This window comes from Channa argus, unplaced genomic scaffold (genome assembly GCF_033026475.1).
Source record: "Channa argus isolate prfri unplaced genomic scaffold, Channa argus male v1.0 Contig004, whole genome shotgun sequence".
NCBI classification, from domain to species: domain Eukaryota; kingdom Metazoa; phylum Chordata; class Actinopteri; order Anabantiformes; family Channidae; genus Channa; species Channa argus.
Window position 1 is genome coordinate 214,828 of NW_027125223.1, and position 14,849 is coordinate 229,676.

The following is a 14,849-nucleotide window of genomic DNA, read 5'->3' on the forward strand; positions in this document are numbered from 1 at the left end:
CCGTGGTTTTGTCTATAAATTGTATATTTTGTAAATAGTATTAAATCTGTAGGGGTGAACTGTCATTTTCTTTGGATTGTTTTCACATTTGGGAGTTAGGGTTAGCGACTGTCTTTTGGTTTGTTTATTTCTATCAGGCTAGCTAGCACTTTCTGTGGGAAATGGCTTAATTTGTTTATTATGTTGGTCCTTGGTTCGCCCTGAGTTGTAGTGTCATGTTTTGTTTGACACTTTCTTTCGTTTAAAATAAATATCATTCTGTTGGAACATCTCGATCCTGGATTTTGGTTTGGGGATCGGAGAGGGAAAATGCTAATTTATCTTTGTATGTTGCACCCTGACCCCCTAGACAGGGGCGTAACAGACCAGTACAGTTATAGTACTTTGTACTTTGCCACATTTATCTTCTTCTTAGCAAGTGTCATGCATCCTGCTTCTCCAGCGTTTTTAAGAGCTTTTGATGATGTCAAATGCAGCTTACGGCCACACTGCTCTCTAAGCGCCCGATCTCGTCCGATCTCGGCAGCCAAATAAAGCCGGGCCTGGTTAGTACTTGGTAGGAAGACCGCGTGGGAATACCAGGTGCTGTAAGCTTTTTTGCTTGGGTTTACGGGCAGCACAATCTGGTGTTACTGCCTATTTATTCATAGAAATTGTTCTATATTTTCATCAAATTTTGTTCTTTCATTACTGTTTTGCTACTTTATTGGTTTGTCAACCATCGTGCTTCATTACTAGTAGACCATGTTACGGTCCTGGCCATATGTGTTGTTTTTATTTTCTTGTTCTTATAGGTGCCCTGCCTGATTGGCCGGATTGGGGGGCAGTACAGGAAGCTGATTGGTCCATCCTACACTTCCTGGAGTTTTCAAAGTACGGTTCCCAACAGCTAGCGAGGCTCTTTCTGGCAGCAGCACCTGTTTGCTGTTCTTGGTTTCCAAACCTTATTTAGCATTTTTGAATTGTTAGGTTTTGTGCCGTGGTTTTGTTTATAAATTGTATATTTTGTAAATAGTATTAAATCTTTAGGGGTGAACAGCCATTTTCTTTTGATTGTTTTCTCTTGTTTTCACATTAGGGAGCTAGGGTTAGCGAGTGTCTTTTGGTTTGTTTATTTCTATCAGGCTAGCTAGCACTTTCTGTGGGAAATGGCTTATTTTGTTTATTATGTTGGCCTTGGTTCGCCCTGAGTTGTAGTGTCATGTTTTGTTTGACACTTTCTTTCGTTTAAAATAAATATCATTCTGTTGGAACATCTCGATACTGGAGTTTGGTTTGGGGATCGGAGAGGGAACATGCTAATTTATCTTTGTATGTTGCACCCTGACCCCCTGGACAGGGGCGTAACAGACCAGTACAGTTATATTACTTTGTACTTTGCCACATTTATCTTCTTCTTAGCAAGTGTCATGCATTCTGCTTCTCCAGCGTTTTTAAGAGCTGTTGATGATGTCAAATGCAGCTTACGGCCACACCGCTCTCTAAGCGCCGGATCTCGTCCGATCTCGGCAGCCAAATAGAGCCGGGCCTGGTTAGTACTTGGTAGGAAGACCGCCTGGGAATACCAGGTGCTTTAAGCTTTTTTGCTTGGGTTTACGGGCAGCACAAGCTGGTGTTACTGCCTATTTATTCATAGAAATTGTTCTATATTTTCATCAAATTTTGTTCTTTCATTGCTGTTGTTTTGCTACTTTATTGGTTTCTCAACCATCGTGCTTCATTACTAGTAGACCATGTTAAATAAATTGTATATTTTGTAAATAGTATTAAATCTGTAGGGGTGAACTGCCATTTTCTTGGACTGTTTTCACATTAGGGAGTAAGGGTTAGCGACTGTCTTTTGGTTTGTTTATTTCTATCAGGCTAGCTAGCACTTTCTATGGGAAATGGCTTATTTTGTTTATTATGTTGGCCTTGGTTCGCCCTGAGTTGTAGTGTCATGTTTTGTTTGACACTTTCTTTCGTTTAAAATAAATATCATTCTGTTGGAACATCTCGATCCTGGATTTTGGTTTGGGGATCGGAGAGGGAACATGCTAATTTATCTTTGTATGTTGCACCCTGACCCCCTGGACAGGGGCGTAACAGACCAGTACAGTTATAGTACTTTGTACTTTGCCACATTTATCTTCTTCTTAGCAAGTGTCATGCATTCTGCTTCTCCAGCGTTTTTAGGAGCTGTTGATGATGTCAAATGCAGCTTACGGCCACACCGCTCTCTAAGCGCCCGATCTCGTCCGATCTCGGCAGCCAAATAAGGCCGGGCCTAGTTAGTACTTGGTTGGAAGACCGCCTGGGAATACCAGGTGCTGTAAGCTTTTTTGCTTGGGTTTACGGGCAGCACAAGCTGGTGTTACTGCCTATTTATTCATAGAAATTGTTCCATATTTTCATCAAATTTTGTTCTTTCATTGCTATTTTGATAATTTATTGGTTTGTCAACCATCGTGCTTCATTACTAGTAGACCATGTTACGGTCCTGGCCATATGTGTTGTTTTTTTTTTGTTGTTCTTATAGGTGCCCTGCCTGATTGGCCGGATTGGGGGGCAGTACAGGAAGCTGATTGGTCCATCCTACACTTCCTGGAGTTTTAAAAGTACGGTTCCCAACAGCTAGCGAGGCTCTTTCTGGCAGCAGCACCTGTTTGCTGTTCTTGGTTTCCAAACCTTATTTAGCATTTTTGAATTGTTAGGTTTTGTGCCGTGGTTTTGTCTATAAATTGTATATTTTGTAAATAGTATTAAATCTGTAGGGGTGAACTGTCATTTTCTTTGGATTGTTTTCACATTTGGGAGTTAGGGTTAGCGACTGTCTTTTGGTTTGTTTATTTCTATCAGGCTAGCTAGCACTTTCTGTGGGAAATGGCTTAATTTGTTTATTATGTTGGTCCTTGGTTCGCCCTGAGTTGTAGTGTCATGTTTTGTTTGACACTTTCTTTCGTTTAAAATAAATATCATTCTGTTGGAACATCTCGATCCTGGATTTTGGTTTGGGGATCGGAGAGGGAACATGCTAATTTATCTTTGTATGTTGCACCCTGACCCCCTAGACAGGGGCGTAACAGACCAGTACAGTTATAGTACTTTGTACTTTGCCACATTTATCTTCTTCTTAGCAAGTGTCATGCATTCTGCTTCTCCAGCGTTTTTAAGAGCTTTTGATGATGTCAAATGCAGCTTACGGCCACACTGCTCTCTAAGCGCCCGATCTCGTCTGATCTCGTCCGATCTCGGCAGCCAAATAGAGCCGGGCCTGGTTAGTACTTGGTAGGAAGACCGCCTGGGAATACCAGGTGCTGTAAGCTTTTTTGCTTGGGTTTACGGGCAGCACAAGCTGGTGTTACTGCCTATTTATTCATAGAAATTGTTCTATATTTTCATCAAATTTTGTTCTTTCATTGCTGTTTTGCTACTTTATTGGTTTTTCAACCATCGTGCTTCATTACTAGTAGACCATGTTACGGTCCTGGCCATATGTGTTGTTTTTATTTTCTCGTTCTTATAGGTGCCCTGCCTGATTGGCCGGATTGAGGGGCAGTACAGGAAGCTGATTGGTCCATCCTACACTTCCTGGAGTTTTAAAAGTACGGTTTCCAACAGCTAGCGAGGCTCTTTCTGGCAGCAGCACCTGTTTGCTGTTCTTGGTTTCCAAACCTTATTTAGCATTTTTGAATTGTTAGGTTTTGTGCCGTGGTTTTGTTTATAAATTGTATATTTTGTAATTCGTATTAAATCTGTAGGGGTGAACAGCCATTTTCTTTTGATTGTTTTCTCTTGTTTTCACATTAGGGAGTTAGGGTTAGCGACTGTCTTTTGGTTTGTTTATTTCTATCAGGCTAGCTAGCACTTTCTGTGGGAAATGGCTTATTTTGTTTATTATGTTGGCCTTGGTTCGCCCTGAGTTGTAGTGTCATGTTTTGTTTGACACTTTCTTTCGTTTAAAATAAATATCATTCTGTTGGAACATCTCGATCCTGGATTTTGGTTTGGGGATCGGAGAGGGAACATGCTAATTTATCTTTGTATGTTGCACCCTGACCCCCTGGACAGGGGCGTAACAGACCAGTACAGTTATAGTACTTTGTACTTTGCCACATTTATCTTCGTCTTAGCAAGTTTCATGCATTCTGCTTCTCCAACGTTTTTAAGAGCTGTTGATGATGTCAAATGCAGCTTACGGCCACACCGCTCTCTAAGCGCCCGATCTCGTCCGATCTCGGCAGCCAAATAGAGCCGGGCCTGGTTAGTACTTGGTAGGAAGACCGCGTGGGAATACCAGGTGCTGTAAGCTTTTTTGCTTGGGTTTACGGGCAGCACAAGCTGGTGTTACTGCCTATTTATTCATAGAAATTGTTCTATATTTTCATCAAATTTTGTTCTTTCATTACTGTTTTGCTACTTTATTGGTTTGTCAACCATCGTGCTTCATTACTAGTAGACCATGTTACGGTCCTGGCCATATGTGTTGTTTTTGATATGTTGTTCTTATAGGTGCCCTGCCTGATTGGCCGGATTGAGGGGCAGTACAGGAAGCTGATTGGTCCATCCTACACTTCCTGGAGTTTTAAAAGTACGGTTCCCAACAGCTAGCGAGGCTCTTTCTGGCAGCAGCACCTGTTTGCTGTTCTTGGTTTCCAAACCTTATTTAGCATTTTTGAATTGTTAGGTTTTGTGCCGTGGTTTTGTTTATAAATTGTATATTTTGTAAATAGTATTAAATCTGTAGGGGTGAACAGCCATTTTCTTTGGACTGTTTTCACATTAGGGAGTTAGGGTTAGCGACTGTCTTTTGGTTTGTTTATTTCTATCAGGCTAGCTAGCACTTTCTGTGGGAAATGGCTTATTTTGTTTATTATGTTGGCCTTGGTTCGCCCTGAGTTGTAGTGTCATGTTTTGTTTGACACTTTCTTTCGTTTAAAATAAATATCATTCTGTTGGAACATCTCGATCCTGGATTTTGGTTTGGGGATCGGAGAGGGAACATGCTAATTTATCTTTGTATGTTGCACCCTGACCCCCTGGACAGGGGCGTAACAGACCAGTACAGTTATAATACTTTGTACTTTGCCACATTTGTCTTCTTCTTAGCAAGTGTCATGCATTCTGGTTCTCCAGTGTTTTTAAGAGCTGTTGATGATGTCAAATGCAGCTTACGGCCACACCGCTCTCTAAGCGCCCAATCTCGTCCGATCTCGGCAGCCAAATAGAGCCGGGCCTGGTTAGTACTTGGTAGGAAGACCGCCTGGGAATACCAGGTGCTGTAAGCTTTTTTGCTTGGGTTTACGGGCAGCACAAGCTGGTGTTACTGCCTATTTATTCATAGGAATTGTTCCATATTTTCATCAAATTTTGTTCTTTCATTGCTATTTTGCTACTTTATTGGTTTGTCAACCATCGTGCTTCATTACTAGTAGACCATGTTACGGTCCTGGCCATATGTGTTGTTTTTATTTTGTTGTTCTTATAGGTGCCCTGCCTGATTGGCCGGATTGGGGGGCAGTACAGGAAGCTGATTGGTCCATCCTACACTTCCTGGAGTTTTAAAAGTACGGTTCCCAACAGCTAGCGAGGCTCTTTCTGGCAGCAGCACCTGTTTGCTGTTCTTGGTTTCCAAACCTTATTTAGCATTTTTGAATTGTTAGGTTTTGTGCCGTGGTTTTGTCTATAAATTGTATATTTTGTAAATAGTATTAAATCTGTAGAGGTGAACTGCCATTTTCTTTGGACAGTTTTCACATTAGGGAGTTAGGGTTAGCGACTGTCTTTTGGTTTGTTTATTTCTATCAGGCTAGCTAGCACTTTCTGTGGGAAATGGCTTAATTTGTTTATTATGTTGGCCTTGGTTCGCCCTGAGTTGTAGTGTCATGTTTTGTTTGACACTTTCTTTCGTTTAAAATAAATATCATTCTGTTGGAACATCTCGATCCTGGATTTTGGTTTGGGGATCGGAGAGGGAACATGCTAATTTATCTTTGTATGTTGCACCCTGACCCCCTAGACAGGGGCGTAACAGACCAGTACAGTTATAGTACTTTGTACTTCGCCACATTTATCTTCTTCTTAGCAAGTGTCATGCATTCTGCTTCTCCAGTGTTTTTAAGAGCTGTTGATGATGTCAAATGCAGCTTACGGCCACACTGCTCTCTAAGCGCCCGATCTCGTCTGATCTCGTCCGATCTCGGCAGCCAAATAGAGCCGGGCCTGGTTAGTACTTGGTAGGAAGACCGCCTGGGAATACCAGGTGCTGTAAGCTTTTTTGCTTGGGTTTACGGGCAGCACAAGCTGGTGTTACTGCCTATTTATTCATAGAAATTGTTCTATATTTTCATCAAATTTTGTTCTTTCATTGCTGTTTTGCTACTTTATTGGTTTTTCAACCATCGTGCTTCATTACTAGTAGACCATGTTACGGTCCTGGCCATATGTGTTGTTTTTATTTTCTCGTTCTTATAGGTGCCCTGCCTGATTGGCCGGATTGAGGGGCAGTACAGGAAGCTGATTGGTCCATCCTACACTTCCTGGAGTTTTAAAAGTACGGTTTCCAACAGCTAGCGAGGCTCTTTCTGGCAGCAGCACCTGTTTGCTGTTCTTGGTTTCCAAACCTTATTTAGCATTTTTGAATTGTTAGGTTTTGTGCCGTGGTTTTGTTTATAAATTGTATATTTTGTAATTCGTATTAAATCTGTAGGGGTGAACAGCCATTTTCTTTTGATTGTTTTCTCTTGTTTTCACATTAGGGAGTTAGGGTTAGCGACTGTCTTTTGGTTTGTTTATTTCTATCAGGCTAGCTAGCACTTTCTGTGGGAAATGGCTTATTTTGTTTATTATGTTGGCCTTGGTTCGCCCTGAGTTGTAGTGTCATGTTTTGTTTGACACTTTCTTTCGTTTAAAATAAATATCATTCTGTTGGAACATCTCGATCCTGGATTTTGGTTTGGGGATCGGAGAGGGAACATGCTAATTTATCTTTGTATGTTGCACCCTGACCCCCTGGACAGGGGCGTAACAGACCAGTACAGTTATAGTACTTTGTACTTTGCCACATTTATCTTCGTCTTAGCAAGTTTCATGCATTCTGCTTCTCCAACGTTTTTAAGAGCTGTTGATGATGTCAAATGCAGCTTACGGCCACACCGCTCTCTAAGCGCCCGATCTCGTCCGATCTCGGCAGCCAAATAGAGCCGGGCCTGGTTAGTACTTGGTAGGAAGACCGCGTGGGAATACCAGGTGCTGTAAGCTTTTTTGCTTGGGTTTACGGGCAGCACAAGCTGGTGTTACTGCCTATTTATTCATAGAAATTGTTCTATATTTTCATCAAATTTTGTTCTTTCATTACTGTTTTGCTACTTTATTGGTTTGTCAACCATCGTGCTTCATTACTAGTAGACCATGTTACGGTCCTGGCCATATGTGTTGTTTTTGATATGTTGTTCTTATAGGTGCCCTGCCTGATTGGCCGGATTGAGGGGCAGTACAGGAAGCTGATTGGTCCATCCTACACTTCCTGGAGTTTTAAAAGTACGGTTCCCAACAGCTAGCGAGGCTCTTTCTGGCAGCAGCACCTGTTTGCTGTTCTTGGTTTCCAAACCTTATTTAGCATTTTTGAATTGTTAGGTTTTGTGCCGTGGTTTTGTTTATAAATTGTATATTTTGTAAATAGTATTAAATCTGTAGGGGTGAACAGCCATTTTCTTTGGACTGTTTTCACATTAGGGAGTTAGGGTTAGCGACTGTCTTTTGGTTTGTTTATTTCTATCAGGCTAGCTAGCACTTTCTGTGGGAAATGGCTTATTTTGTTTATTATGTTGGCCTTGGTTCGCCCTGAGTTGTAGTGTCATGTTTTGTTTGACACTTTCTTTCGTTTAAAATAAATATCATTCTGTTGGAACATCTCGATCCTGGATTTTGGTTTGGGGATCGGAGAGGGAACATGCTAATTTATCTTTGTATGTTGCACCCTGACCCCCTGGACAGGGGCGTAACAGACCAGTACAGTTATAATACTTTGTACTTTGCCACATTTGTCTTCTTCTTAGCAAGTGTCATGCATTCTGGTTCTCCAGTGTTTTTAAGAGCTGTTGATGATGTCAAATGCAGCTTACGGCCACACCGCTCTCTAAGCGCCCAATCTCGTCCGATCTCGGCAGCCAAATAGAGCCGGGCCTGGTTAGTACTTGGTAGGAAGACCGCCTGGGAATACCAGGTGCTGTAAGCTTTTTTGCTTGGGTTTACGGGCAGCACAAGCTGGTGTTACTGCCTATTTATTCATAGGAATTGTTCCATATTTTCATCAAATTTTGTTCTTTCATTGCTATTTTGCTACTTTATTGGTTTGTCAACCATCGTGCTTCATTACTAGTAGACCATGTTACGGTCCTGGCCATATGTGTTGTTTTTATTTTGTTGTTCTTATAGGTGCCCTGCCTGATTGGCCGGATTGGGGGGCAGTACAGGAAGCTGATTGGTCCATCCTACACTTCCTGGAGTTTTAAAAGTACGGTTCCCAACAGCTAGCGAGGCTCTTTCTGGCAGCAGCACCTGTTTGCTGTTCTTGGTTTCCAAACCTTATTTAGCATTTTTGAATTGTTAGGTTTTGTGCCGTGGTTTTGTCTATAAATTGTATATTTTGTAAATAGTATTAAATCTGTAGAGGTGAACTGCCATTTTCTTTGGACAGTTTTCACATTAGGGAGTTAGGGTTAGCGACTGTCTTTTGGTTTGTTTATTTCTATCAGGCTAGCTAGCACTTTCTGTGGGAAATGGCTTAATTTGTTTATTATGTTGGCCTTGGTTCGCCCTGAGTTGTAGTGTCATGTTTTGTTTGACACTTTCTTTCGTTTAAAATAAATATCATTCTGTTGGAACATCTCGATCCTGGATTTTGGTTTGGGGATCGGAGAGGGAACATGCTAATTTATCTTTGTATGTTGCACCCTGACCCCCTAGACAGGGGCGTAACAGACCAGTACAGTTATAGTACTTTGTACTTCGCCACATTTATCTTCTTCTTAGCAAGTGTCATGCATTCTGCTTCTCCAGTGTTTTTAAGAGCTGTTGATGATGTCAAATGCAGCTTACGGCCACACCGCTCTCTTAGCGCCCGATCTCGTCCGATCTCGGCAGCCAAATAGAGCCGGGCCTGGTTAGTACTTGGTAGGAAGACCGCCTGGGAATACCAGGTGCTGTAAGCTTTTTTGCTTGGGTTTACGGGCAGCACAAGCTGGTGTTACTGCCTATTTATTCCTAGAAATTGTTCTATATTTTCATCAAATTTTGTTCTTTTATTGCTGTTTTGCTACTTTATTGGTTTGTCAACCATCGTGCTTCATTACTAGTAGACCATGTTACGGTCCTGGCCATATGTGTTGTTTCTATTTTCTTGTTCTTATAGGTGCCCTGCCTGATTGGCCGGATTGGGGGGCAGTACAGGAAGCTGATTGGTCCATCCTACACTTCCTGGAGTTTTAAAAGTACGGTTCCCAACAGCTAGCGAGGCTCTTTCTGGCATCAGCACCTGTTTGCTGTTCTTGGTTTCCAAACCTTATTTAGCATTTTTGAATTGTTAGGTTTTGTGCCGTGGTTTTGTTTATAAATTGTATATTTTGTAAATAGTATTAAATCTGTAGTGGTGAACAGCCATTTTCTTTTGATTGTTTTCTCTTGTTTTCACATTAGGGAGTTAGGGTTAGCGACTGTCTTTTGGTTTGTTTATTTCTATCAGGCTAGCTAGCACTTTCTGTGGGAAATGGCTTATTTTGTTTATTATGTTGGCCTTGGTTCGCCCTGAGTTGTAGTGTCATGTTTTGTTTGACACTTTATGTTGTTTAAAATAAATATAATTCTGTTGGAACATCTCGATCCTGGATTATGGTTTGGAGACCGGAGAGGGAACATCCTAATTTATCTTTGTATGTTGCACCCTGACCCCCTAGACAGGGGCGTAACAGAGCAGTACAGTTATAGTACTTTGTACTTTGCCACATTTATCTTCTTCTTAGCAAGTGTTATGCATTCTGCTTCTACAGTGTTTTTAGGAGCTGTTGATGATATCAAATGCAGCTTACGGCCACACCGCTCTCTAAGCGCCCGATCTCGTCCGATCTCGGCAGCCAAATAGAGCCGGGCCTGGTTAGTACTTGGTAGGAAGACCGCCTGGGAATACCAGGTGCTGTAAGCTTTTTTGCTTGGGTTTACGGGCAGCACAAGCTGGTGTTACTGCCTATTTATTCCTAGAAATTGTTCTATATTTTCATCAAATTTTGTTCTTTCATTGCTGTTTTGCTACTTTATTGGTTTGTCAACCATCGTGCTTCTTTACTACTAGACCAGTACCGTTTTAGTACTTTGCCACATTTATCTTCTTCTTAGCAAGTGTTATGCATTCTGCTTCTACAGTGTTTTTAGGAGCTGTTGATGATGTCAAATGCAGCTTACGGCCACACCGCTCTCTAAGCGCCCGATCTCGTCCGATCTCGGCAGCCAAATAAGGCCGGGCCTAGTTAGTACTTGGTTGGAAGACCGCCTGGGAATACCAGGTGCTGTAAGCTTTTTTGCTTGGGTTTACGGGCAGCACAAGCTGGTGTTACTGCCTATTTATTCATAGAAATTGTTCCATATTTTCATCAAATTTTGTTCTTTCATTGCTATTTTGATAATTTATTGGTTTGTCAACCATCGTGCTTCATTACTAGTAGACCATGTTACGGTCCTGGCCATATGTGTTGTTTTTTTTTTGTTGTTCTTATAGGTGCCCTGCCTGATTGGCCGGATTGGGGGGCAGTACAGGAAGCTGATTGGTCCATCCTACACTTCCTGGAGTTTTAAAAGTACGGTTCCCAACAGCTAGCGAGGCTCTTTCTGGCAGCAGCACCTGTTTGCTGTTCTTGGTTTCCAAACCTTATTTAGCATTTTTGAATTGTTAGGTTTTGTGCCGTGGTTTTGTCTATAAATTGTATATTTTGTAAATAGTATTAAATCTGTAGGGGTGAACTGTCATTTTCTTTGGATTGTTTTCACATTTGGGAGTTAGGGTTAGCGACTGTCTTTTGGTTTGTTTATTTCTATCAGGCTAGCTAGCACTTTCTGTGGGAAATGGCTTAATTTGTTTATTATGTTGGCCTTGGTTCGCCCTGAGTTGTAGTGTCATGTTTTGTTTGACACTTTCTTTCGTTTAAAATAAATATCATTCTGTTGGAACATCTCGATCCTGGATTTTGGTTTGGGGATCGGAGAGGGAACATGCTAATTTATCTTTGTATGTTGCACCCTGACCCCCTAGACAGGGGCGTAACAGACCAGTACAGTTATAGTACTTTGTACTTTGCCACATTTATCTTCTTCTTAGCAAGTGTCATGCATCCTGCTTCTCCAGCGTTTTTAAGAGCTTTTGATGATGTCAAATGCAGCTTACGGCCACACTGCTCTCTAAGCGCCCGATCTCGTCTGATCTCGTCCGATCTCGGCAGCCAAATAAAGCCGGGCCTGGTTAGTACTTGGTAGGAAGACCGCGTGGGAATACCAGGTGCTGTAAGCTTTTTTGCTTGGGTTTACGGGCAGCACAAGCTGGTGTTACTGCCTATTTATTCATAGAAATTGTTCTATATTTTCATCAAATTTTGTTCTTTCATTACTGTTTTGCTACTTTATTGGTTTGTCAACCATCGTGCTTCATTACTAGTAGACCATGTTACGGTCCTGGCCATATGTGTTGTTTTTATTTTCTTGTTCTTATAGGTGCCCTGCCTGATTGGCCGGATTGGGGGGCAGTACAGGAAGCTGATTGGTCCATTTTACACTTCCTGGAGTTTTCAAAGTACGGTTCCCAACAGCTAGCGAGGCTCTTTCTGGCAGCAGCACCTGTTTGCTGTTCTTGGTTTCCAAACCTTATTTAGCATTTTTGAATTGTTAGGTTTTGTGCCGTGGTTTTGTTTATAAATTGTATATTTTGTAAATAGTATTAAATCTTTAGGGGTGAACAGCCATTTTCTTTTGATTGTTTTCTCTTGTTTTCACATTAGGGAGTTAGGGTTAGCGAGTGTCTTTTGGTTTGTTTATTTCTATCAGGCTAGCTAGCACTTTCTGTGGGAAATGGCTTATTTTGTTTATTATGTTGGCCTTGGTTCGCCCTGAGTTGTAGTGTCATGTTTTGTTTGACACTTTCTTTCGTTTAAAATAAATATCATTCTGTTGGAACATCTCGATACTGGAGTTTGGTTTGGGGATCGGAGAGGGAACATGCTAATTTATCTTTGTATGTTGCACCCTGACCCCCTGGACAGGGGCGTAACAGACCAGTACAGTTATATTACTTTGTACTTTGCCACATTTATCTTCTTCTTAGCAAGTGTCCTGCATTCTGCTTCTCCAGCGTTTTTAAGAGCTGTTGATGATGTCAAATGCAGCTTACGGCCACACCGCTCTCTAAGCGCCGGATCTCGTCCGATCTCGGCAGCCAAATAGAGCCGGGCCTGGTTAGTACTTGGTAGGAAGACCGCCTGGGAATACCAGGTGCTTTAAGCTTTTTTGCTTGGGTTTACGGGCAGCACAAGCTGGTGTTACTGCCTATTTATTCATAGAAATTGTTCTATATTTTCATCAAATTTTGTTCTTTCATTGCTGTTGTTTTGCTACTTTATTGGTTTCTCAACCATCGTGCTTCATTACTAGTAGACCATGTTAAATAAATTGTATATTTTGTAAATAGTATTAAATCTGTAGGGGTGAACTGCCATTTTCTTGGACTGTTTTCACATTAGGGAGTAAGGGTTAGCGACTGTCTTTTGGTTTGTTTATTTCTATCAGGCTAGCTAGCACTTTCTATGGGAAATGGCTTATTTTGTTTATTATGTTGGCCTTGGTTCGCCCTGAGTTGTAGTGTCATGTTTTGTTTGACACTTTCTTTCGTTTAAAATAAATATCATTCTGTTGGAACATCTCGATCCTGGATTTTGGTTTGGGGATCGGAGAGGGAACATGCTAATTTATCTTTGTATGTTGCACCCTGACCCCCTGGACAGGGGCGTAACAGACCAGTACAGTTATAGTACTTTGTACTTTGCCACATTTATCTTCTTCTTAGCAAGTGTCATGCATTCTGCTTCTCCAGCGTTTTTAGGAGCTGTTGATGATGTCAAATGCAGCTTACGGCCACACCGCTCTCTAAGCGCCCGATCTCGTCCGATCTCGGCAGCCAAATAAGGCCGGGCCTAGTTAGTACTTGGTTGGAAGACCGCCTGGGAATACCAGGTGCTGTAAGCTTTTTTTGCTTGGGTTTACGGGCAGCACAAGCTGGTGTTACTGCCTATTTATTCATAGAAATTGTTCCATATTTTCATCAAATTTTGTTCTTTCATTGCTATTTTGATAATTTATTGGTTTGTCAACCATCGTGCTTCATTACTAGTAGACCATGTTACGGTCCTGGCCATATGTGTTGTTTTTTTTTTGTTGTTCTTATAGGTGCCCTGCCTGATTGGCCGGATTGGGGGGCAGTACAGGAAGCTGATTGGTCCATCCTACACTTCCTGGAGTTTTAAAAGTACGGTTCCCAACAGCTAGCGAGGCTCTTTCTGGCAGCAGCACCTGTTTGCTGTTCTTGGTTTCCAAACCTTATTTAGCATTTTTGAATTGTTAGGTTTTGTGCCGTGGTTTTGTCTATAAATTGTATATTTTGTAAATAGTATTAAATCTGTAGGGGTGAACTGTCATTTTCTTTGGATTGTTTTCACATTTGGGAGTTAGGGTTAGCGACTGTCTTTTGGTTTGTTTATTTCTATCAGGCTAGCTAGCACTTTCTGTGGGAAATGGCTTAATTTGTTTATTATGTTGGTCCTTGGTTCGCCCTGAGTTGTAGTGTCATGTTTTGTTTGACACTTTCTTTCGTTTAAAATAAATATCATTCTGTTGGAACATCTCGATCCTGGATTTTGGTTTGGGGATCGGAGAGGGAACATGCTAATTTATCTTTGTATGTTGCACCCTGACCCCCTAGACAGGGGCGTAACAGACCAGTACAGTTATAGTACTTTGTACTTTGCCACATTTATCTTCTTCTTAGCAAGTGTCATGCATTCTGCTTCTCCAGCGTTTTTAAGAGCTTTTGATGATGTCAAATGCAGCTTACGGCCACACTGCTCTCTAAGCGCCCGATCTCGTCTGATCTCGTCCGATCTCGGCAGCCAAATAGAGCCGGGCCTGGTTAGTACTTGGTAGGAAGACCGCGTGGGAATACCAGGTGCTGTAAGCTTTTTTGCTTGGGTTTACGGGCAGCACAAGCTGGTGTTACTGCCTATTTATTCATAGAAATTGTTCTATATTTTCATCAAATTTTGTTCTTTCATTACTGTTTTGCTACTTTATTGGTTTGTCAACCATCGTGCTTCATTACTAGTAGACCATGTTACGGTCCTGGCCATATGTGTTGTTTTTGATATGTTGTTCTTATAGGTGCCCTGCCTGATTGGCCGGATTGAGGGGCAGTACAGGAAGCTGATTGGTCCATCCTACACTTCCTGGAGTTTTAAAAGTACGGTTCCCAACAGCTAGCGAGGCTCTTTCTGGCAGCAGCACCTGTTTGCTGTTCTTGGTTTCCAAACCTTATTTAGCATTTTTGAATTGTTAGGTTTTGTGCCGTGGTTTTGTTTATAAATTGTATATTTTGTAAATAGTATTAAATCTGTAGGGGTGAACAGCCATTTTCTTTGGACTGTTTTCACATTAGGGAGTTAGGGTTAGCGACTGTCTTTTGGTTTGTTTATTTCTATCAGGCTAGCTAGCACTTTCTGTGGGAAATGGCTTATTTTGTTTATTATGTTGGCCTTGGTTCGCCCTGAGTTGTAGTGTCATGTTTT

The 14,849-nt window shown here is 41.6% G+C and overlaps 16 pseudogenes; all 16 read left to right on the forward strand.

The window, feature by feature from the left end:
• Positions 1-475: 475 nt before the first annotated feature.
• LOC137109833 (5S ribosomal RNA) lies at positions 476-594 on the forward strand (annotated as a pseudogene).
• Positions 595-1,461: 867 nt separating this feature from the next.
• LOC137109906 (5S ribosomal RNA) lies at positions 1,462-1,580 on the forward strand (annotated as a pseudogene).
• A 619-nt stretch (positions 1,581-2,199) lies between these two features.
• On the forward strand, positions 2,200-2,318 carry LOC137109814 (5S ribosomal RNA; annotated as a pseudogene).
• An 858-nt stretch (positions 2,319-3,176) lies between these two features.
• LOC137109952 (5S ribosomal RNA) lies at positions 3,177-3,305 on the forward strand (annotated as a pseudogene).
• Positions 3,306-4,172: 867 nt separating this feature from the next.
• On the forward strand, positions 4,173-4,291 carry LOC137109649 (5S ribosomal RNA; annotated as a pseudogene).
• An 857-nt stretch (positions 4,292-5,148) lies between these two features.
• Positions 5,149-5,267, forward strand: LOC137109797 (5S ribosomal RNA; annotated as a pseudogene).
• Positions 5,268-6,124: 857 nt separating this feature from the next.
• On the forward strand, positions 6,125-6,253 carry LOC137109953 (5S ribosomal RNA; annotated as a pseudogene).
• An 867-nt stretch (positions 6,254-7,120) lies between these two features.
• LOC137109650 (5S ribosomal RNA) lies at positions 7,121-7,239 on the forward strand (annotated as a pseudogene).
• An 857-nt stretch (positions 7,240-8,096) lies between these two features.
• On the forward strand, positions 8,097-8,215 carry LOC137109798 (5S ribosomal RNA; annotated as a pseudogene).
• Positions 8,216-9,072: 857 nt separating this feature from the next.
• LOC137109703 (5S ribosomal RNA) lies at positions 9,073-9,191 on the forward strand (annotated as a pseudogene).
• Positions 9,192-10,058: 867 nt separating this feature from the next.
• On the forward strand, positions 10,059-10,177 carry LOC137109568 (5S ribosomal RNA; annotated as a pseudogene).
• Positions 10,178-10,428: 251 nt separating this feature from the next.
• Positions 10,429-10,547, forward strand: LOC137109815 (5S ribosomal RNA; annotated as a pseudogene).
• An 857-nt stretch (positions 10,548-11,404) lies between these two features.
• On the forward strand, positions 11,405-11,533 carry LOC137109965 (5S ribosomal RNA; annotated as a pseudogene).
• An 867-nt stretch (positions 11,534-12,400) lies between these two features.
• LOC137109908 (5S ribosomal RNA) lies at positions 12,401-12,519 on the forward strand (annotated as a pseudogene).
• A 619-nt stretch (positions 12,520-13,138) lies between these two features.
• On the forward strand, positions 13,139-13,257 carry LOC137109816 (5S ribosomal RNA; annotated as a pseudogene).
• Positions 13,258-14,116: 859 nt separating this feature from the next.
• Positions 14,117-14,245, forward strand: LOC137109958 (5S ribosomal RNA; annotated as a pseudogene).
• Positions 14,246-14,849: the final 604 nt, after the last annotated feature.